This window comes from Daphnia pulicaria, chromosome 1 (genome assembly GCF_021234035.1).
Source record: "Daphnia pulicaria isolate SC F1-1A chromosome 1, SC_F0-13Bv2, whole genome shotgun sequence".
Taxonomy (NCBI): Eukaryota; Metazoa; Arthropoda; class Branchiopoda; order Diplostraca; family Daphniidae; genus Daphnia; species Daphnia pulicaria.
The window spans coordinates 38,941,021-38,965,158 of NC_060913.1; the positions used below are offsets into that span (position 1 = coordinate 38,941,021).

Consider the following 24,138-nt stretch of genomic DNA (forward strand, 5'->3'; position numbering starts at 1 on the left):
GACCGATGGGGCGTCGCAATTCCGACAAGTTCCGTCAACAATTCAATTCCACGCCAAATTACAGACAAAGTAACGGACAGGTGGAAGCGGCCGTCAAGGCCGTCAAAGAATTAGTCGACAAAATCTCCCCATCCGGGGACCTAGACGCGTAGGAGTTTAAGCATAGGCTCCTAGAATTCCGGAACATCCCCGGGAGAATGGACTGTCACCCGCGCAAATGGTGTTCGGACACCAGCTTCGTTCGATCGTCCCAGCCCATCGTTCGGCGTACGCGACGTGTTGGAAATCCGTCAAGGGGACGAGGGATCGGAAGGGGGCAATCAATTCGGACTCCAAGACACGCTACGACCTTCGCTCCCGTGACCTCAAACCCCTGCCAATCGGCACCAACGTGCGCGTGCAGGATCCCAAATCGAAGCTGTGGAGCCATTTGGGCGTGGTCGTGGCGATCGGACGCTATCAAGCATACCGTGTGAAATTCGTGAGCGGCAGCGTGTTGTGGAGGAACACGCTCACCGACGGAAGCGAAGTAAAGGATGGCTCGCCCCCCCCCCCCCGACACGGAAGAGCCCAGCGAGGAAATCCCAAGCGCGTGCGCCTGCAAATGAGAGCCACCCCCGCGCCGATCTTCCGACTCCGCGCCGAAGCGGCACCGTCGAACTCCGAAAAAAATTGTCTCCGTTTAATAGTATTCCCATTTTTCTCAGTGTATGCTTCGTTTCAATGTTCTCCTCTGGAAAATGTGTGCGGGGTATTTTTTTTTCTCGTCCACCCTTTCGGATTATCTTGTGGTTTCGTTTTTTTTGTGTTGAAGCTGTCACGACCTATTTGGGTATTCTTTGTTACGGCGTGACCGTTTGGGGAAAGTTGTTGTGTCAGTGTGCCCCTCTTCTCGTGACCGCTAGGTGTCACGCGCTCGAGCCGTGAGAAGCAACGGGCCGAGAGGGCAGTCTTGTTTCAGCTTGAGTTTGTAGAAGGAGCTCGTTCTGTCTCGTCGAATACATTGAGTTAATTATCTAATTAACTACTCAGACTAGTAATCTAACAGTTAATGCTCATCCGAATCCATTTGATTTTGGCAATGACTAAAACGAAACCTTTCTGCCAGAAACTGACATTTGTGCCTAAAACTGCGCTAGACTCGTAAGAAGATTCCCAGAATGCCACCATGTTCTTAAAAACAGCAAAGAACTTAGAGCTCCTATTGCCAATACAAGTGTAGATCACACATGACTGCACTTACACACACCGTTCCCACTTAAAACGTATTGTAAAGGCTAAAGGCCCGTCCGTCTGCCAGACTATAATGCTAAAGGGTCGGCCAATGGCCTACTACTTTCAACAGACAGGGGTGAGAGACGGTTCGAAACTTTCACACGGGACAGCCGAGTAAGAGAGTGAGAAAAGGGGCGGGACTTGAGAGGGGGAGATCTTGTAGAGGGCGGCAGGCGGGTTGACACTGACGGGGGAGACGCCGTCGATGATGTAGGCACGTAGTAAGGGCGGACACGACACAAATTTTAAAGGAAGTTTATTTGAGAAGCACACACATACACAGATACGAACACTAAAAGGTTAAATAATGAAAGAAAAGGGAGAACTTGACTCGTCTCTTGCCTAAATGCGACTGACTTTTCGATAAAAATGCAGCGCTATTTAAACGGAAATCAAACAAGGTCAAGTTAGTTTATGGCATTAACGGGAATCAAAATCTACGTGTAAAAGAAGTTTAAAATTAAAGAAGGTCAAAGCAATAAAAAGGAAATCACTCCGTAGTCCGAAGTGAACGGTCAAGGCAGGTAAAAACAATAAAAGTAGGCCTATACTCGAGCAACAGGCAAATAAGTCAAGGCCGGTCAAAGAGAGATAAATAGAAAAACAAGGTAATAAAAGAGAAAAAATTTTGGACGGAAGAATTAAGCATGATTCGATAAAACTTAATTTAAATGTCTTCTTTCGTCCTTCGTGGTCGATTGATCCTTACATAGCTTATCCTCTCGGAAGATTACGTCCCGCAATCTTTATTCGTCTCCACTCCTGAGGGGTTCGAAGTCGTAGTGCTCAGGAAAGGATGACGAACTATTTTCGCTGTCTAATAATTCCATGGTGTCATTTCTTCTTGTAGGGTACCGAAAGAATCCTTCCTGGCCTGATCGTCATCGGACCCATACACGTAACAGCTGATGACATATCTTACTTCTCCTTTTTCCCCTTTGGCCAAACATACGCTGTCATTGATGGCGGCGTGCAATACCCCTCTTCCGTCGTCGGACACCGGGGTAGAGCACATTAAAACGTCGGCCGAAATGGCGTGTTGGTAGACAAAGAAGTCACCGAAGTCCGAGGAGCAATCGGTTAGTAGCGAATCTTCTAATTTCTCTTCGGAAAAAGACGTGTCGGCTTCAACAGTGTTGGTCATCGTACATTTCCTGTTCCAGTTCCATGGTATCGTCGTGTTGAGACTAAATTGCAACGGTTCAGCAATCTATGGTTGCTGAACCATCCTACCCAAATGTTTAGCTTCACCCCCTCTTTCTCTCTCTGTCGTTCTCTTGCCTTAGGAAGTTTTGTTGAAGTCTGTACTGTCTGTACTAGTTCTCTTTTCGATACTTTTCCTCCTGAAATAAAAGGTATTATGAGTCAAATGTGTTACAATTTAATAAGTCGTACTCGCTCTCGATGTTGTCTTCGATGTCTCCATAAGAGAGACTCCGGTCGTCAATGATGGGATGTTCCAGTTCTACGGTATCGTCGTACTCGCTCTCGATGGTGTATTAGATGTCTCCTTCAGAGAGTCTCTGGTCACCGACGAAGGGATGTTCAGAAAATGACATGTCATCACTCCTGTTGGTCTCATTGAGGTCATTGTCGGGGCATTCCATGAGGCACAATGACTGGACGTAGTCGTTGTCGTTGTTATCTTCATCCTCATTCCAAGAGTAGTCCGTGAAGGTGCAGCAACGATTTGGAGGGAGGGGGTAAGCGCTTAAAAACAAGGCATCTTCCACCATCTTCATAATTCGAGTTCTGCAAAAGAGGAGGTTAGAGAGATGGGGAGGTAGGGAATGTTAGGTCATGGTTTAATTGCGCAAGGTTGAGTTCAGATTCTTGAGAGATTAGTTATACATCTTTTATGGTTAGTACAGTCACATGAATTACAAGTGTCAATCAAATGATGAAAACATTACATAACGGTAAAAGGAAATGAAGAAAGGGGTGGGGTCTAGTGCTGGTGTGTTTGTAAGAGATGCACTGCTACCCTGTGGGCGGATTCCTGTCCATTTTCCTTCCGGGGTTCGTTTTGGCGTAAAACGTCAAGGTCGGCTACTGCGTTAGCTCTGGACGCTGGGTCTACGTGGTTCGTTGATGGAATATTCACGATAGTAACTGGAGTCGCCGAATTGTTTGTTTCACGCACACTAACTTCCGGATCTCGGGAAGAGATTGGTTGCTGACAACCAATTGAACAGGTTGCAATAACGTAGACACGAAATGTACGCACCAACAAGAGATCCTAGTCCACAAAAGCGAAAAGCTAAATCAATCGTCATAGCCAGTCCTGAGAGGATACCAAAATTCCTGATCCAATTTCCTAGCCTTGCCATAAAAGATACACTTTGTTTTTCACTTGGATGGACGAAGATTTTTCTACGTGCCGGTCACCACTGAGGTCCGAAGCATATCCGATTTGAATGTAGGCCAAAATGTCTGCCATGATTGTCGAACTACTTATTGGATGGGAGGCAATGGCTGGATGCATCTCTAGAAGAGTCCCAAAGGAATTATCTACTTCTAGAGGCATGGTTTCGATCAAGCGGCGCCCGTGCATTTGGATGTTCGGTTCAACTGGTGCCCAAGTGTTGTTTCGAAATGTGTGGGCTTGGCCGTTAAAGTTGAAAAAGTTGGCGTGCCAGTAGCACTCGGATTATTTCGTTAACTCCCAGCCTTCGTTGTTGATTGTGTAATTATCTGAACGATGTTGCGGTCCGCAATTTGTAAAAACCGGTTTAAACATAACATTCTGTGGTTCACAGCGAAGAATGGCTGCTGATTCTCCTACGGCTATTAATTTGGTGCACAGTGGTTGGTCTAGGTAGGCGGCTACCTATGGAACGCCACAGTGATAATGAATTAAGTGCTCGAAAATTTAGTGCTCGGTTCTTTTCGCCTACTTTACTGCAGCCCTATTTTTGTCGTTTCTCCTCCCCTTGGAGGAGGAGATCGGAGATATCGATTTAAATGCAATAGTTTTGAAACAATTGATTTTTGATCGATAGCCAGGGAACTGCAACAGACGAATTTTCCCGGTGTGTCACGCTGTCAGTCCTGTGGTTCGTGAGTTGTCCTGGACTTATTGTGGATGGATTTTTGCTCATCATTTCTATTCCGGTAAGTTGGACAAGTGTTTTTCTTCTAATCGCCAATTGCTTAACTGATTTTGTTCTATTACCAGATCCTGAGCCTATCTTTGGAAATTTTGGTTAAATTCTTTTTGGTATGCTAATCTCTGTGAGCAGTCTGGACTTTCCCTGTCAACATCAGTGTTTCTCATTGTATTTATTGGCCATCTATTCCAGTAAGTTAAATAAGTGTTTTAATTTCAATTGCCAATTGCTAACATGATTTCTTTTGAAACCAGATCCTGAGCCTATCTATCTTTGGGAATGGAGCTTAAGTCTACTCGCTGTCTTTTCCAATTGGTACTCTCTTTGAGCAGACTGGACTTTCACTGTGAATATCAGTGTCTCTTAAAGCATTTCTTGCTCATCATTTCTCATCATTTCTTGCTTATCATTTCAGTAAGTCGAGCAAGTTTTTTTAGTTAATTGCCAATTGCTTACATTATTTATGTATTTTTTACCAGATCCTGAGCCTATCCTTTTACATTGAGATCCTTTTCCCATGCTGAATCTGATTCTTTTTAAAATTCGCACGTGCCTTCATTAAAAGTAACTTCAAATTGCAACATATCGGCTACTTCCGATTCGGCCTACGGAGGCTCAATATCAAACAGCCAGTCGCAGAGAAGTGGTAGCGGAAGTGGTAGCCGTAGCAGCAAGTCACAGATCAGCTCCAATCGTCCAACAAGTAACTAAGGTTATAACAAAATGAACCAATAGACACCCACAACATGTAAGGTATCCCTCTAAATAATCACGATCTTGTTTTTCCAGTGCCGTAGCCCAGCAACCTCCAAAGCTACGCAAGGAGAAAAATCCTAAGAAACGCAAGTTAAATAAGACGTCCATGTCTCCAGTTCGATCTCCGGGTCTTGCTGTAGATCGGCAAGTTTCAGCTGGATCTAATAAAGGGGCTGCCTTATCAGCCGATTTTACCTCAGCCACGTCTTTGGCTGAGGCAAATGTTTTTTACGGTAGAGGGAGGCGACTTATCAACGACAACAGGACCTGCTCCATCCGATTCAACAGGATTCTCAAGTGTCACTGGGGCGTCTATTGGTAGCAGTATTGGAATTGCATCAGCGAATAATCGAAATACACGATTAAAGATAGCCATATCAACTATTGGAATTTGAGGCTTTACCGAATCACGAGCCGTTCAAGCAGCTGCTCTAACCAGGGCATTGGATTGTCTCAAAGGCACTGGATTAGGTCCAAACAAAGGTGTGTTTTTTATTCTTTTCATTGATATTTTTTTCCCAATGCAAATTGGCAATTGAGGTCAGATTCGCTGTTTTTTCTTATTGGTACTCTCTTTGAGCAGTCTGTACTTTCACAGTCAAGATTGTTGTCTCATTGCATTTCTTGGCCATCGCAGTTATATTCCAGTAAGTTGAATAAGTATTTCTCATTGAAATTGGCAATCGCTTACATTATTTTTGTTTTTTACAAGAATCTGGATCTTGATGGATTTGAGCGGTCTGAACTTTCGTCGTGTCAAGCTTGGCATCGAAATTATTTTCTCATTTTACGATTTCTCCATTTGACAATGTTTTTCATAATCCGTGTTTAAAATTAAGATGATAGGATCATAATAAGCCATACAATAACTTTGAAATCCTTGTAACTGTGATTGAGAAAAATCCGACTTAACAGCAATGCATTTTAAAAATCCGCAAAACGAAGCACGGATAAAAGAAATAAAGAAATGAATTTTTTTTTAACAATTTACCGTTCCTTGGGTTATTAAAAAAAGAACATTGCTCGACGTGGGCTTGATATCTTCAAATCGGAATCGAGTTATTATGAAACAAATCCAAGTTAACAGCAATGACATTGAAAAAATCCGCATAACGAAGCATGGATGAAGGAAGAAAATAAAGGAATTTTTTTGAAATAATTTCCCGTTCTTTGCGGTGTTAAAAAAACATTAATAAGAAGATTGAAAGAAAAAGAACAGATTCACTTGCCACTTGCCAAGCATGTTTTTGGTTTGGTAAATCCAGTTAATATGTTTTTCTTCTACTTTTTTACCATCCATACTAAAAATGAAAAAAAGGATTATTAAAGAAACAATATGTTTAATTACAGTATGTTAGAATAATACCATTGCTCAACGTGGGCTTGATATTGTCGAATTGGGGTCGAGTTATCACAGACCTTGCAAATAATTGATTCCTCATCTCTGATCTGGGATCCCCTCCATCCAACGAAATTGATTCTCCAATTGGAACAAGAACAATCAACTTTCCTGACATTCTCTAAAGAAATGATTAGGAATTATAAAAAGCTTTAGTGTTTAAAACAAAAAGAGAACTTAATTTTATTTCATGTTCTGGTGGGACATAGTAGTTTTTGATGCACCGTTTAATTGATGTCCCTGGTCCCTTGGCACACACGTAGAAAGCATGGGCTTCTTTAAGACGGGGAAATTCCCGGGAAAAAAATGCCTCTGATGTCTCTAATTTTTGCAGATTGAGGAAACTTGACATCAAATCTGTGTCCTAGGCCGGAATCCGCCATTCTACGATATTCGGTTGAGTGAGGCATATCCAGTTCGTCCTTTTCAGAACACAGAAATAAATCCTTGATTCAAACTTCTTGGGTGTCTGAAAATTGTTAAAAATATTATATTTAGATTATTGAGTAAATATTATGGGATGAATACCTTTGCCCTTTGTTGACTTTTTTTTGCAAAGGCAAATTTGTTTGCCAGTTCCTCTCTGTCCGTTAGGAATAGTTTTTTTTATCGATTGTCATCGCTGCTTGACGAGTTCTTTCGCCGTTTTGTAGCCTTTCTCTTAGGATCCATCGGTTCAGTATCGGATGATGAGCTCAAAACATGATCCAAAAAAATAAAATAATTTTTTTATAAAAAATAAAGAAATAGTATTTAAAAGATGTAAAATTTGTTAAATGTTACCTCGTTTACTTGTATTCCCACTTGTTGATGGTTGCTGATCATCTATGCTGTTTATTAGTTGTTGTTCAGAACAGCTTATCTTCGATAACGGTTAAATTTGGTTTTCAAGTGCCGATATTTGTTCTTTTAAATTAGCGATCTCCGTTCTTGCGTTTGCCACTCCATTAACAGCCGTAATAGTTCCGAATCTACTGTTAATTATGATGGATCGTCAGTGTCCGTAACCTTTCGGCATAACGGACATGAGATCCAACTAAACGCCGAACTATGGATGTTCAAAAAAGAATATTTGTTTACGAACGAATCAAAATGCCGTTTCAAATCAAATAAATAAATAAAAAATAAATGAATATTAACTCTTGCGCATGCGAGGCACAAACGATGGCCACAATGAAGAAATTTTGTGATAACTATAGGGGAAAATGCATCTAAACACACCGGACAAAATATGTAATATGTAACTTCGACCAACATGATACGACTACCGAATAATATCTGACCGGCATGTAGAGCTCTACAATCCTTTATAGACGATTTTTCTATTTCTTTTTTTTTTGGGGGGGGGGGGGTGGGATTAGGGGTTGTACCCGTTCGAAAATGAACACAAAGGAATTGTGGCAAATGATCTCTTCCTTTCACTATTCTATATACCCTAAAACCAGGAAACTCCTACCACGAAAATATCTTATAGACTCTTTTCTACCGCCCCTCGCCTGGTATTTCATTTAAAGAAACGCCCTACTTTGAATTGATTGACCTTGAGTTTCATTTCTTAATGATAAAACGAGTGTCAATATCTTCGCTACATTTATTCATCATGGAAGTGTTTAAGGAAACCGTCGAAAAATTTTATAGGTATGATTTTTTCGTGATTGGTTTTTAATTTTCATTAATGTCAAATTTTAGAGCAGGGTTATACAGTGCGGGAAATAGCGGAAGACCTTAGACTAACTTATACGGCGCTTCGTTATAGGATGTCCCAATGTTGCATCCGTTAGAGCCAGTTATAGCCGGATTTCTTCTGTAGAGCTCAACTCTTTGGTGCGTCAAATTGTGACGGAAAACAATGCCTTGGGAGAGGTTTATGTTCGAAGTTGATTGATACGGGTTTAAAGTTCAGCGTTCAAGAGTTCGGGCTGCTATACGAGCGACTGTTGGAGCCATAGTTCAGCCAAGGAGAATGAGGAATAGGGTTTATTATGTTGGATCGCCACTGGCCGTCATCACGTCGACGGTAATCATAAATGAGTCCGGTGCGTAAATTATATTAATACATTATTTATTAATAGTAATTCATAAAATATATCATGGGTATGAAGATGGGGATTCATCATTCGCGGAGCAGTGGATAGATACTCACGTTTGATATTCTTCATGAGGGTATCAAATAATAACCGGGCCCAAACTGTCTTGGACGGGTTTCTCACTGGAGTGAAGAAATATGGCCTTTCGTGTGTGGTAATTTCAATTGTAGTAATTTCTAAACAATATGAGTACATTTTTGAGAATATTTTTATTGTAATTAGGACTGATCATGGCGGGGAAAATGTTAAATTAGCAAAATTCATGCTGAAACACCGTAGGCTGAACCGCGGAAGTGTTATGGCAGGCCATTCGGTACACAATCAGCGTATTGAACGGCTTTGGTTTGACGTGTACAATGGAGTTGTGCATATCTTTCAATCTCTGTTCTTGTAAGTTTTTTTGTTGCATATTTAAAACACAATAAAATAATTACATTTTTGCGGTTATATTACATTAATTGCAATTTTAGGGAGTTAGAACGTAGACTCTTATTAGATCTCGATAGCGAAGAGGCTGTCTGTTTCATATTCATATTCTGTCTGCATCATATTCTTCCTGTCATTCAAACATTTGTGGATGAATTTGTAGGGAGTTGGAACCGGCATGGTTTACGTACGGTATGGGGAAATCTATCCCCATCACGATTGTTCACTAAAGGGCTAAGTCGTTTGAGGAGAAGGGAGGAACGAAATAATAAACAATACACCAAACTGGAACAAGTAATCTATTATGATATATAATTTCCGTTTCTTATTGCGTATACTAAAAGAAATTTTTATTAATTAAGGACATCGAATTAAATGAAGATCTCCCAGATTTTCCCGATGTTGAAGACGTGGAACAGCTTCACGTTTCACCGATTGAAGTGCCTATTGATCGAGCCAATCAAAGAAGAAAGTATGGTATGGTACTGAGTCGTCTTAAGATAACCAAGCGGAATTATTTGAAAATGAGAAACGAACTGCGAGCCGCAATTAATAGCAATTCTGATGAGTAAATAAGGGAATAGATCTAAATAAATAAATCGATGAAATTGGACCCTTTTATAGTCTTTTAACATTCTGTATTTATTAACTTTAAAAAGCTAAAAACAATTTCAATTGTTGTCTATTTCTGAAGTTTCATGTTGGATAAAGCAGCTTCGAGCGTATACATGTAAATCAAAAAATTTTAAATTTAAAAACTGATTATTCAACAAATTATCCACTGATAAAATTTAACTTTGACGCTCGTGACACGACGAAAGTTCAGACCGCTAGATAGGCTCAGAATCTAGAAAAAAACAGAAATAATGTTGAATGTAAGTAAGCATGGCATGAAAGCAATTAACTAACAAACTTGCTCGACTTACTGAAATTATAAGCAAGAAATGATGAGAAATGATGAGCGAGAAATGCTTCTATTGACACTGATAGATATTCACAGTGAAAGTCCAGTCTGCTCAAAGAGAGTACCAATTGGAAAAGACAGCGAGTAGACTTAACCTCCATTCCCAAAGATAGATAGGCTCAGGATTTGGACATCCTAGACAAGTAGGGTACCTCAACATCATCACCCTTTATTCCGATGCAGACTTTTTTCGTCACTTCAGAGTAACACGGTAAACTTTTCAGTACATATTGCACTATCTACAGAACAACAACTTCCGATCACAAGTAACTTTCCATGGTGGATGTGAACCCATGACTCTCTACGAGATTCTTTACATCAATCTTCAGTATTTGGGTAACCAGGGCTCAATGAGGTTACTCGGTGACAAATTTAATAGAACAGAGTTAACCATATGTAATATTACAGGTTAATTTTGTAAATTTATGTTTTTGAAACAATCTGATTTCATCAAATTTCCAACCAGGGAAAAACTACGTTCAGTTGCAATCAAGTTTCAGATGTAGGTCAATTTTCCAGGGGTGCTATCTGCTCTTGATGGTTGCCATATTCTGTTTCATCCCAAAGCCCCAAATCAAGTTCCGTATAGAAACTATAAAAAATTTTATAGCTTTCATTTGATTGCAGCTGCCCTCCCGGATTGTTCTTTTTTATATGTATTTTGTGGTTTTCCTGGTGTTGAAATTAGAAAATAAGCAAATATAAGAACTGCTGTAAATTCACTTAATATATTGTCAGAGATGTCAAAGAACCAACACAGTACAAGTAAAGCTGTCAAACCAGGAGAGAAGGTGTTTCTAAACGGCAACCGAATAAGACTATAGATAGGTTGCCTCACCTTCACAATCAGCGCCATCTGGTGGCTGATAGAATACAACATACATTTTAACACTAACAGGGTTCATCTTTAAGAAGTTATATACATTCAATATTATGATTGCAAATTATTCCCAACTCCCTGTTGAGGTTGTATGAAACGACAATGCATGTCAAGGGTGTCTAGTTATATCGCTGGGAAGTCATGCCGCATACATTAACCACTGGAAATTGGAGTCCTAAGTTAACAAAATACAATGCATACAGCGCGGAATATCATCCATCTCAAATTTGAAATTAGTGTATCTTGTTAAAGTTAAACATAATTATCAATCAGATTGTAGGTGAAATCCATCAAAATACCATCATAAGATTGATTGTTACACTCATCACCTTACTCGTAGAATTCTTCAAAATGACTTCACAGGACTCTGTGGTATACTCTTCACCATACGAGTGAAATCTAGAAAAAAATATCACAGAACTCGCTGTTTTAAACTCATCACCATATAAGTGGAATCCAGTAAAATAACCCCACAAAGCTGGCTGTGGTATACTCATCACCTTACGGGTGGAATCCAGAAAAATGACATCACAGAGCTGGCTGTGGCAAACTCATCACCTTATGGGTGGAATCCAGAATAACTTTAAATGAATCTAGATTTGACACAGTTAACATCTGAAGTGAGCTGTAGAAAATTTGAACAACAAGGGAATTTTACATTTCATATCAAACCACAACTCTGTTGAAAAAAAAGGAATGTACTGTACAGTACTGTTTCAAATTCTATTATCAAGAATAGGTTGAGATAAATATAGAATCCTCTGTAGTTTCAAAATACACACTCGTTTTCACAGTCAGCTATTGAGTTACCTGTGATACTCAATCATCGCAGTCGATAAGTTACTTGCGGTATTTTCAATATTAAATCAACAGACATAGTCAATATGTTACCTGTGATACTCAAACCACACTCAATATGTCGCATAAGTTACCTGTTGCACTCAACAGTCAATGTCATTCATGACACATCCAACAATAAGTTACCTGTTGCACTCAACAGTCAATGTCATTCATGACACAGCCAACAATAAGTTACCTGTTGCACTCAACAGTCAATGTCATTCATGACACAGCCAGCAATAAGTTACCTGTTGCACTCAACAGTCAATTTCCCATTTGTCGTACTCTATTGATCAGTTGATTACGTCTGAAGTTCTTTTTGACTCAATCACTTGTGTCTCACTCGTTGAAATATTTGATTAACACTTTGTTACAATTATGAAGTTAGACAATGAAACAAGTTCAGCGTAAACTATGTTTAAAGTAGAATCAATGAATTAATCACTCAAGATATGTCATACACAGATACAAACCGTTCTTGGCTCGGCGCAACAATGAATTTCAAGTATAAGTGTCAGGCTAACTTTCTAACTCAAAAATGAAAGGGAAATTTAAGAAATACTGATGGGAAGCATATAAGCTACTTGCCCACTGCATAATTAAAAACAAAAAGTTATTAGAAGTTATATCTGCAGAATCACTTGTCGTTAAGTATAAATTTTACAGATGTATCTACACTGCAAGGTAGAGCGAGAATGTTAAAGAGACATGAATCCACTCATTGATAAACTTGCAGAATGGAATAAGATGACATGCAATGATACCAAAATTAATCGGAATCTGTGAGAGATAATTAAATGGTCTTAAAGATTATTTTTCCATGATAAGTAAAATATATAACTAGTAATATAAGTAATCCATCATTTTGTTTTCACAGAGAGCAGGGTATCAATCAAGTCTGTAACATACCATAAAATAATTGCGATCATTAGTTATCCAAAAATAAATACCATGAAATTTGTAAGAGAAATAGTCTCAAGATTTGTTAGAAATTCTTTACATTTTCTTCAGTCCAGGCCTTTCCATTTTCTTTATAACAGTATAAGTTTAACAGCACACAAGGATTTAAAATCGATAACCTGGGCCCATAACCTGTTGAAATTAGAAAATAAGCAAACATAAGAACTGCTGTAAATTCACTTAATATATTGTTTGTCGTTCTTCTTTGTTGCTTTGAGGTGTTTTGAGTAGGTATGAGGGAGAGGAAGTTTGTTAAGTTTGTTTTTTTTAGAATGTGTTGATGAGTTTAGGAACTGGATGAGTAGCCTCTGGACTTCATGCTGTGTGTTGCTGTTATTTCTTGGGTTGAGTCCTAGCAGGTTACATAGATTGTGTTCCATGTTGTGAGTTGTAAATTAACTGTTGATTTCTTGTCTTTCTAGTTCGAGTGCAGGACATTTTTGAAGGACGTGCTTTGTTGACTCATCTCCATCTTCGCAGAACTGGCAGGTGGAGTCTAGTTGGTTGTTGAATCGAGCCAGGTTGGCTTTCAGCCTGTTGTGCCCTGTTCTGTGTTTGAACAAGACTCTTGTGATTTTTCGTGACTTGTGAGAGTGCCATTTCAGCGCTCCTGTCTTCGTTCTTGTGTGGGTATTATCTTTATATCTTCCTTTGTGCAATTCGTTGATGTTTATTTTCCTTAGGTATTCTTTAAAGACTGCTGCTTGTTCGTCGGCTGAGGAGAGAAAGTTTTGGAGGCTTCTGCTTGGAAATAGCTGTTTGTTTTCTTCTGAGGCTAGTCGGTCGGCCGCTTCATTGCCTGGAATACCAACGTGACTTGGTATCCAGTACAGATTGATTTTGGTGCCTGCTGACTTCAGATTATCTGCTGTGGTGAGTATGGCGTTAATGATGGGATGTTTTTCTTTTTTTGATGATTCTATTGATTGGACGACCGATCTTGAGTCTGAGAATATTGTAAGTTCGGCCACTTCGTCGTCTAGATGGTAAACTAGTTCCAATGTTCTGTTGATGGCTTCGGCTTCGGCTGTGAAGACGGATGAGTTTTTGGAGAGGGTTGTTGCTTCCTCGATATTGAGACTGGGGATTATTACTGCTGAGGTGGTTTTTCCTGTTGATTTGTTGAGTGAGCCGTCTGTGTAGGCGATGGTGGATGCGTTGAAGTGGTTGTGTTTGATCTCGTTAAAGAGTGCTCGTGCTTCTGAGGGATTGTTCATTGACAATTGTTTGGAGAGAGGGAAGTATCTGATTGCGATTGGGGTTTCCTTACAGGGTGGTCTTTCTTGTAGATGGGGGTATTGTTCAGGTTCAGCTTGGAATAGGTCTATGTCGGCTAGGATGGTGCTGCCCATGGCTATTTTGAGTGACAGGACGTTAAGATCTTTCCAGCTTTTGGGGGTTCTTTTTATCTCCCAGCATCTTTTGTACAGGGGGTGGTCTTGTAGTTTTTCGATTCTGAAGATATAGAGAGCGGCTAGCCAGGTTCTTCTAGTGTCTAGGGGTGGGATGTCGAGCTCGCATTGCATTTCTTTGATTGGGGTTGATTTAGGTGCTCCTAGGATAATCCGGAGAATGTTGTTCTGGACGGACTCGAGCTTTTCTTTTCTTCCTTTGCTGGATGATCCGTACACAATGAGTCCATATTCTAGTCTGCTTCTGATTAGGGCCTTGTAGAGTATGCAGAGTGAGTCTATAGAGGGTCCGTGTTTTGATCTAGAGAGGGCTTTGAAGAAATTTTGAATTTTAATTGCTTTGCTGATGGATACCTCGGTTTGTTTAATCCAGCGCAGACTTTTGTCGAAGTGGATCCCTAGGTGTTTGACTCCATTAGCTTGGGTGATTCTTTTGCCATTCAGGAATAGTAGGAGTTCAATTTGGGTTCTTCTCTGTCTGCTGAAGTTTACTAGGATGGATTTTTCTGGCGAGAATTTTATTCTCCCTACTTTTTGCTCCATTTTCTGACAGCGTCTAGATGGGGGTGAGTAGTTCTTCCGCTTCTTGGCGGTCGCTTGAGTGGATGTGACTTTCAATGTCGTAAGCAAACATGCAGGTTTCTCCTGGTGGTTGTAATGTTGGGAAGTCATCTATCATTACCGAAAATAGGAAGGGGCTGAGAGGCGATCCTTGGGGGACTCCGAATTGTAAGGGGCGGTCATCTGATAGAGTGTTGCCTATTCTTACGTTGTAGGATCGATTGCGGAGGAGGTTGTTGAGCCAGCCCAACATGTTGCCGTTCACGCTTTCGTGCTTAGCTTGTAAAGGAGTCCTTGGATCCAGGTGGTGTCGAAGGCTTTAGCGATGTCGAGGAAGATGGCGTAGGTGTTGAGGGGCCTTGTGTTGTTGAATCCGTCCCGGATGTAGTGCTCGAGTCCTGCCAGGTTGTCCAACGTGCTTCTTCCTTTCCTGAAACCGCATTGAGTCTTCAATCTCAGGCCTTTTGTTTCAAACGACCATGATAATCTTTGGTTGATAATTTTCTCCATTATTTTTCCGAGAAAGGATGTGATGGAAATGGGGTGGTAGGACTCTGGTTTTTCTGCTGGCTTATCGGGTTTTCGAATTGGGATGACGGTGGCCGTTTTCCAGTCTGGAGGGACGAAGTGTGTAGTAAGCATGCGGTTGAAGAGGTGAAGAAGGTGCGTTTTGTTGGTATCCGTTAGATTAGCGATCATTTGATTATGAATTAGATCTCTTCCCATGGAGTTGCTGTTTAGTTGTCTGGTTGCGTAGTTTAGCTCGTTGCTTGTGATTTGGGAGTTGAGGGCGTTGAGTTCGCTGGATTCGATTCCTCTGATTATGTTGAGCTCAAGTCTTGGATCGTCTGGGATGTCTTCGCTTTGGTGATCATATTGGATGGAGAAGATTCTGTTTTTTTTCTTTTGCTGATGTAATGATTTGATTTGTATCAGGGTCTTGTATTGGGGAGCAGTTGAGGTCTGGGGCTCGGGTGCCGTTGATCCTCGCCTTGGTAAAGGCCCAGGTTTTAGTTGCGTTGCTTTTTGGGCTGAGGTTGTTGATGAACTTGTCCATTGAATCTTTTCTGGCCTTGTTAATTATTCTTTTTTTTTCGTTTTCTTTTATTCTCCAGGCTTCTTTGTTGGACTCGCAGTTTACTCCTCCTTTGCTGGGGTCGCATAGATTTCGTGCTCTTCTTGCTTGAGCTACTGCTTTCTTGCAATTTACTGTCCACCACGCTTGGGCAGGTTCCGGTTTGACTTCTTCGGTTGGCTTGGAGAGCTTGATTCTGCTGGCTTTGTTGGCTTCCATGATGGCGTTGTAGTAAATCAGGTATTTGGTTTCGGTGTTTTCTGTTGTGTAGTATTCGCTGTTGTTGATAATTCTGTTGATTTCGTCGTTCCAGGTGATCCAGTCGGCTTCTTTGAAGTTCCAGGTTGGTGGTCGTGCGGTGGATATCGTGGGTTCGGACTTGACTTTGATGTGGATCGGGAGGTGGTCGCTGTTGAGGTGGGGGCCGGTCGTTATTTCGGATGTCAGGGCCAGATGTGATGACATTAGTGTCAAGTCGATGGTTGAAGAGGTGAGTGTAGTTGGGTTTTTTCTTGTGCCTAAATTTGGAGGGGTTGCTAATTCTAGGTCGATGTCTTCTTCTAGGATGTGGGCGATGGCGCGTCCGCTTTGGTTAGGGTGGCTGCAATTCGTCTCCCATCTGCCGTGATGGGCGTTGAAGTTGCCTCCTACGATTAGATTTCCGCCTCTGCCCTGGATTAGCTGGTTGAGTTCTTCTTCCTCGAGGGCGCTTCCGTTAGGTACGTAAACTGAAAATATGTCCATGAGGTGATTCTGATTGTTTCTCTTTATGGCTATAGATCCGCCAATTACTTCTAGAGTTTTAAACTGGGGTGAAGGTATTTGGTGAAACTGAAGTGACTTGTGGATTAATATGGCGACTCCGCCGCCTGGATGGTCCGTCCGGTTTTTGTGAGCTACATGATAATTTTTAAATTTAACTGAAAATTTGTCCTTCCAGTAGGTTTCTGAAATTAATACAATCGGGGGTTTGAAGAGATGGAGGTGGTATTTGAATTGGACTAAATTTGCTTTTGTTAGGCTTCTTGCGTTGTATTGAATAATCAACATCATTTGTTTTTAATGGTTGATGGGGTTGCTGAGTTGTTTTTGCTTTGGAGTCTTTTTAAGTACGGGTTGGTGTGCTTGTCTTGGGGGGTTTTGGGGGTTTGGATTGGTTGTTTGTTCTTTTCTCTTGGGTTCGGGGGGTTTGGTGCTTCGTGATGGTCTTCTTCCATGGTATCGCTCGGCTCTTCTTGATGATTCTCTTCCATGGTGTCGCCTGTATCTGCTAGCGAGGGAAGATTTTGGATTAGACCTATCTGTGCGTCTAATTTGTTGTTTGTTGAGCTTTGTCCTTTGTTGAGGTTGGATAGGGTGTTTTGGATCTGGTTGACCGAGTCTTCGAGGCCATCGACTTTTTTTTCTAGTGTTCGGATTTTCTCCCGTTCCGTTCTGAGTTGGTTCATCTCTGCTTGGATGGCCAGGATTTGGCCTTTTAGTATCTCTGCGTCCGGATTTGTTTCAGTGTTGGGCAGGTTTCTCCTGACTGCTTGGCTGTAGGTAGATTTTCGTTCATCGATTTGAGGACGTCCATCGTAGATGGCTCGGGAGATAGCTCTCATTTGTGAGAACTTGGGACAGTTGGGTGAGCTTGAGGGGTGGTTGTTGTTTCAGTTGACGCATTTTGTGAGGCTTCCCACAGTCTGCGAATACCTCTTCGTTGCTGCAGAAGTTGGCGGTGTGACCTATCTTCTAGCATCTCTTGCATCTGAGGGGATTGGGTCTTTGGGTTTCAGGGTGGAAGGCTAGGCCATTGAGGAAGATTTCTTGTGGGGGAGGACCTTCAACTTCTAGGGCGACAGTGGTGGATGGCAGTTTTTCTGTACCTTTAATGGTGGTGAAGCGGTGGACATTTGTTACCTTGTATCCTTTTTGTTTTAGCAATAGGTGGATGTCTTCGTTGGTGTCGCCTTTCTGATAACCAACGGTGGTCCAGACCACCGTTGACAAAGTTGAACTTTTCCAGTTGAACCAAGGGGTCTGGCAATGCAGCATTGGAACTTTTTTGGAACTTTCCCCGGCAGAAAAGGGAAAAAGGGAAGAACTTTGTTGTTTTTGGAAAATTATTGTAAGAGGGGTAAAACAAGATAAAAGGAAACGAAAAAGGAGAATTATACGGGGGAGGAAAACAAAAGGAAGGAAGGGAATGTTACCTTTATAGCCATAAGTAAATAAGTGCTAGGAAATGCCGCGATACAAGCGCCCTTAATAAAAACAAAACAGTCTGTCGGAACCGTGTGCATCTCTGCGTAACAGTTTTGCGAGCAGGTACAACAACTGCAACATGAAGCACGAAGATCCTTTTGAAACTTTGTGTAAAGCCGGTGCTAGCTTATCATCACATGTGCTTCATATTTTGAAACAAGTGGGTTACACATCTTTTCGTGGAATATCGCAAATTGATTCTACAAAAATCAGGCGCATTGAGTCATACGTGCAAAATACTATGGCTTCACATAGCAACTTAGTTGATATGACGGATGAAGAAAAGAAAAAAACGTTCGGTGTAGTGTACTGGAGAAATCCCCAAAATTTGTATTCTTCGTCGGGAAAGAGGACGAGATTTCTGCAGCGGCTAATATAGCTGCCACGTACGTCAAGGAATTTGACAAAACCATTCATGTCTCATACCCATTGGGTGGGAAAAGAAGAAAATTGAGCCAACCAGTTTCTTCATCAACTAGTGCCAGCACTGATCAGACAATAGCGGGAAGCAGTACCAAAAATGACAGTTCAGGTTCAATACAAACCCCTAAGAAAAATCTCACGCAATATCTTAGTTCGTGGTTGGCAAATACGCGGTTGGCAACTAATAATTACACTAACGAAGACTATGAAGTTGATGAACGACGTAACCAATTGAAATGTAAGCAATGCCCATAAGTCAAAATGCAAATATATATTCGCTTAGGAAACTGGAAGGCAAATTCTTTTCAAAATCGTGTTAAAATTGTGCATGGAGTTCAAGGTATTTACGCACAATAGATTTATTCAACGCATATAGTAATTTTATTATTATCCCGGATTTCTTCCGGGACAATGTACTTCTGCATCCGAGGCTGAACCGCAGCGATATTTGTTTTTGTCAATTTATTTGTAAAAATTTATTTAATCAGCAGGTAAGCTGAACAATAAATTTATCTTGTACAGAATCTCACCTACCAGGATTAACCAAGTTTCTGGATCGCTGATTTTCCATCGGCTCTTTAACCTTTCGGTAGCCCATCAAATACATTTTATTTAACTAAAAACATCACCCCTAACGTCATCTTTCCCACAAAAGTAACAAAATATATGTAAGGCAGTCTTCCACCAAACCTAATGGGTATCGGTTCAAGGATCCTTTGGTTGTGGAGTTTGCAATGTTTACATTGCTACTAGGCGGAATTAAATATTACGACTTCCTTCATGCAAATGCCAACAGTGCCATGCCGTCATTTCGTACAGTGAACTGGCGCTTCGCAGAATTATATCTATCTGTTCGCGAGGGAGAAATTAATTTAAAAAATCTTGTCTACTATCTAGAGAAAAACAGTATTGAAAATTCGTTTCTTTGTCTGAAGACCAGACCAGCATGGTCAGCAAAATTTAATACTTAAACCAGTCTAATTCATTAGTGGGTTACAGCTACCCATTGAAAGAAAATGGGCTGTCTGATTCTGAACTTGGTGTTCTAAAAACTCTCGGTGATATTGTTAGAGTGATGGGGGACAAATACAAACTGGCGCAAACTGTTATGGTGATAATGGCACAACCTATTGCAGCTTATTCCCCAGCATTTAGAATCGTGATGTATTCGAGTGACGGTTCGTTTACGGCAGAAGATCTGAAACACCGACTAGAAACAGTATGCAATCATCTTAAAAGAAATGATTTTGAAGTTCTTACTTATGCTTCCGACGGAGATGCGAGGGAACTTAAATTCGAGCGGCTATAATCTCATCTTGGATGGACTTCTCAACCAAATGGTATTTCTGACAAATATTCGTTCTTATGTTGAGCTTAGTATACTAATTCTATAATTTTTTTGTGCGTTGAAAATTACTCTACTTTGACCTAAGATTGGAAGAAGGCTGGGCTTCTATTTTCTGTGCATACTATCCCTTTGGGTTTCCTTTTTCGTTCAAGATACCCAACTTTTAGGAGCAAAACCAACAACTGGATTTTTGAAAACAGCTAGTTTAGAAAAATTCTACCCATTAGGAAACTACTTCGCGACTAGAGTTCACTTAGACGAATATGGTACTCGAAAGTAAAATAATTTTTTTTTGTTTTTATCTAGCCTAGGGTAAATTTTTACGGGGATCATTTTTTCGAGAGGTTTGTTACCTCGAAAAAATTTATTTCACGAGATATTTAAGTTTAAAGTTGTATTAGGCTCCTCCTTCTCAAATTTGGCTGTTCAGCCATCTTTGGTAGGAGGAGCCTAATTAAGGCCCCAAACAATGCAGACGAACAGCTGTTGAGTCAGTTTTAGCTGTTCCTTTAATAATCGATTGATAGAATATCGATCAAGATTAAAGATCTCGATCATAGATCAACATCTCGATCGATTATTAAAGGAACAGCTAAAAATTACCCTGGGCTAGATAAAAACAAAAAATTTTTATTTTACGTGCGTGTACCCTATTGCGAAATAAAGTTGGAAAAGACAAACATGGTTTGCGCGATTGCGATGTAGACCTTAAAGACAAAATGAACTATCCGTCGGTTGAAAGGCTGTGCAAAAAAAATGTCATAGATCTATTGGAGCAGCACGTACCTGGTATGAAAGAATGTTAGATTATTTTTCGGAAATTATAGTGCTTGAATTACACATTTGTTATTTCTGTCGTAGGATCAGACGCAACACGCTTCTTCTTTAAGCTAATGTTATATTCCACCTCGAGTTTTTTGGATCCAAAGTTATCCCCACTAAGTCGCGTTTATCGGATTTGGTTCGTCGCTTTCGGTCTTCGGTGTTGGAGGTCTTGGATTGTCGCAAATCCTTCTTACACACTCGAACATAATTTTGTGTCGTCGAATGTTTATCTCTGTGTTGAAATTAACGCACACAGCCTAGTTATGATTCTCATTAGACTGAAGAGAGAAAACAAAGCTCATCTGCTTTTACCGTGGCTTTTTGGAAATCAATCTGCTGAAAATTTCTTTCGACTCCTTCGATCGCTTAGTCCAATGGAGTGCACGCAAGTAAATGTTACATCGGTGGAATGCAGCGAGTGGAAGTGCCGGAAGGCGGATGCTGCTCTTCTTTTATCTAGTCGTGGTAAAGAATTAGGCCTATCATTTGCAGAAGGCAGACGGCTTTGGATGGTGGATGCAAAGGAATCACCTTCTTTGGAGATGTCGTCAATTGACGAAATATTGACTGAAATATTGAAAGCCAAATCTGATGTTCAGACAGCCTTCCTCGCATTTGGTATATAAAATTTCATTTATTTCAAGAGGGATATTGCTTTATTTAAAACACGTTGATTTTTTAGGCTTGATCAAACCTGGAGAAACTTTAGGAAAAATCTCGAAATCTTTCATGTTTGACCAACAGTTGGGAGAGAGCCTACAAGAGAAACTGCTGTCAGAACCCATAAGCAGCCAGCCAGGATCGAGCGCTAGCACTGATTTTATATTGAAAGAGACCAATGACGATGAACTGTTGAACAATCCGCTAGAAGATGGATTCCTGGATGATGCACAACTTCCGCAGATGCTAGATCAGTCAGAAATCGAAGCGTTCGTTACAACTTTGTGGACCGTCGGCGAAGCAGATCTGAAAGACTTTTCTCACTTGCGAAACTGCAATTTAGAAAATTCTAGATATGGCAAAGTCTTTGACCAAATTGGAAATGAGAAAAGTATTCAAAAAAGGAACAGTTGTTTGGTTGTTACAGGACAGATTACGCAAATTTAGCTCTGATCGTGTTTTGCGATTTCGTCAAATATCTGAGGATTTGAATAGAAAAAAATTCAAGTTTTTCAACGGGTTGAGAAGCGAACCATTCGTCTGACTAACTGGTGCCTATTTGAAAGAGAAAATGGAGACGGCAGACTCCTTGGGCAGGTGATGATGTTTTCACTTCTGAATGGTTCAAAGAAAACAAGAAACAGCGTCCAAATATGGGTGTGGGAGATGTGCGGGAATGAAAAAGAAGAAGAAGCTGTTGGTGTTCTCTGCGTTTTTAAACATCATTTCATCAACTACAGTTGAACTATAGTTGACGCCAAAATGCACCCACAATTTCGGCACGTGTTAGATGAGACGTAATTTAAATAGTTTTTCCAAAGGAATCGATTGCCTGTGCAATTTTCATGATTGGTCCATTTTTGCTATTGTCAGAGATGACTTCAACGGCAATGGCTACTTTATCTATTCCTAGGACGGCGTGGTAGTTGGAGAGATTGCTGGGCAATGAGCAAACTGTGACTTTGATTGGAAGGTAGAGGAAATCCAGTTGCTTGTGGGGATCTCGAACACGGAGGGATGTCGAGTTGGCTTCGGAGAATCGTACTCCACTGCCTTGTTCGACAATCCGAAGCTGGCAGGGTTGCATTTCCTTCCAGGTATCGTCTCATACAAAGTTCACCAGGTTTTGATGGGAAGATGCAGCTGCTGCGCCTGGATGTCGCCGAGGGGTGAGCTAATGGTACAGTTGGGACACTCCGATTGAAGAGTCACCTCTTCTAAGTGACAGTTCGTTGTTTTCTCTACCGTTGTGCGAAGCCAAGTTGTTTCCACAAATGGGTACCCTTCTAATGAAAAAACATTGTTGCCAGCAACCTACACCGGTTTACTTCTGCAGGCCCGCGTATCTCTCATTCTCTGACATGCCGCTTCGTCTACTTATATGGGTGTTCTGCTATGCGTCATTGTATTCCACTGCATGAAGCTTTTATAAGCTGAAGTGGTCGACACCCACATGAAACAAATATGGCCGGCGAAACGTTTCACTTCTGGAATCGTGGAGTACAAAATGTAGCTCACATGACTAGGAGGCGCACAGGCGGTTTCGTATTTGCACTCATCCTCGGGGAATTGCAGGAATCCTAAGTTCGTTGCATTGTTACACTCACACACCGTTGCATTGAAAGCAGTAAGGGGACCAGGAAAAAGGAGGATGAGAGCCAACACTGAGAGCAATCTAGACAGAAACGAAAGCACAATAATATTTCACTTATGGTAAGACAGTTTTCAAGAGGTGACGTGGTCGGAGACCTTCACGTTGGGGAGGGGGTTATCGATAGTTGCGGTCGATGGATCCGCAGGGGTGTTGGGGGGAGCACGAATGTTTTGAGAGTCAGGGAGGACAGGAATACTTTGTTTGGAACATCATCAAAAGTTCAAATGATGCATTAGGAGACATGTTATGATTGGGGACGGGGGACAGCGGGGGTGAGTTCGTGTCAGTTTCTGAAGACGAGGATCGATTAAGGTCGGGTAGTGGTCTGTCGACCGTATCCAAGGTAACGTGGGGCAGGTCCCTCCAAATCATGGACTCGCACAAGGGTTTGAGACGGTTCACGTGTACTAATTGTGTCTGTTTACCTGTATACTCCTGAATTTCTACCGTGATGTTTAGATAAACCTTTGTGACCCGATATGGTCCGATAAACCGAGGAATAAGCTTTTTACTAGTCTTTATCAGCGGAGTCTTCATTGTTAATAATACTCTTGTCTCCGATTTCGTACAACAGTTCCTGTGCTCGATTATTGTACTGTTGTTGTTGTAGTTGTTGTCTCGCTTTCCACATAATATGCTTCGCCAATTGAAACGCCTGGTGAATACGTTGCATTAATTGACTCTTATAGTTTGAGGGTACTAATGTGATTTCGAACGCGTAGGAATGGGTCAATGGGGAGGACGGGATCTCGGCCGTGATTTCAGAAATACGGTGTTTCGTTAGTTGATGAATGAACGGAGTTCCTGTAAGCAAAGCCGATTGGACCTAGGCAAGGCATCTTCCCATTTCGCAAAAACCTTTCTGAGGTATTTACGTACCATATCCATCATGGTCCGATTAAACAGTTCCACAAGGCCGTTAGTTTGAGGGTGGTATGCGGTCAATTTGAGGTACTTAATGTCTAGCGTTTTGCAGAAGGATGTGAATAATTTGGAGGTGAAATTGAAGCCCCTATCTCTGACCACCGTTCGAGGAGGGCCATGGTACAAGATTACCTTATCCACTAAGGCTTTCGCCGTCACTAGGGCGGTAGTGTTTGCTAGAGGTACAACTACAACCCATTTTGTGAAAAAATCGGTAATCACCAAAATATAAGCGTTTCCCATTAGGGAAGGAGGTGTGACAGGACCTAAAAATCTAATTTTAATACTTCAAACGGTCGATGGGTTAATTTC

General features: G+C 41.1%; 2 long non-coding RNA genes across 2 annotated transcripts; one reads left to right on the forward strand and one right to left on the reverse strand.

Moving 5' to 3' along the window:
* Positions 1-9,720: 9,720 nt before the first annotated feature.
* On the reverse strand, positions 9,721-10,785 carry LOC124326973. Its single transcript, XR_006915944.1, has 2 exons — positions 9,980-10,785; positions 9,721-9,900 (listed from the first exon to the last, which is right to left on the reverse strand). It is a non-coding gene; the product is annotated as an uncharacterized LOC124326973 (long non-coding RNA).
* Positions 10,786-12,886: 2,101 nt separating this feature from the next.
* On the forward strand, positions 12,887-13,281 carry LOC124351276. Its single transcript, XR_006921438.1, has 3 exons — positions 12,887-12,928; positions 12,988-13,056; positions 13,120-13,281. It is a non-coding gene; the product is annotated as an uncharacterized LOC124351276 (long non-coding RNA).
* Positions 13,282-24,138: the final 10,857 nt, after the last annotated feature.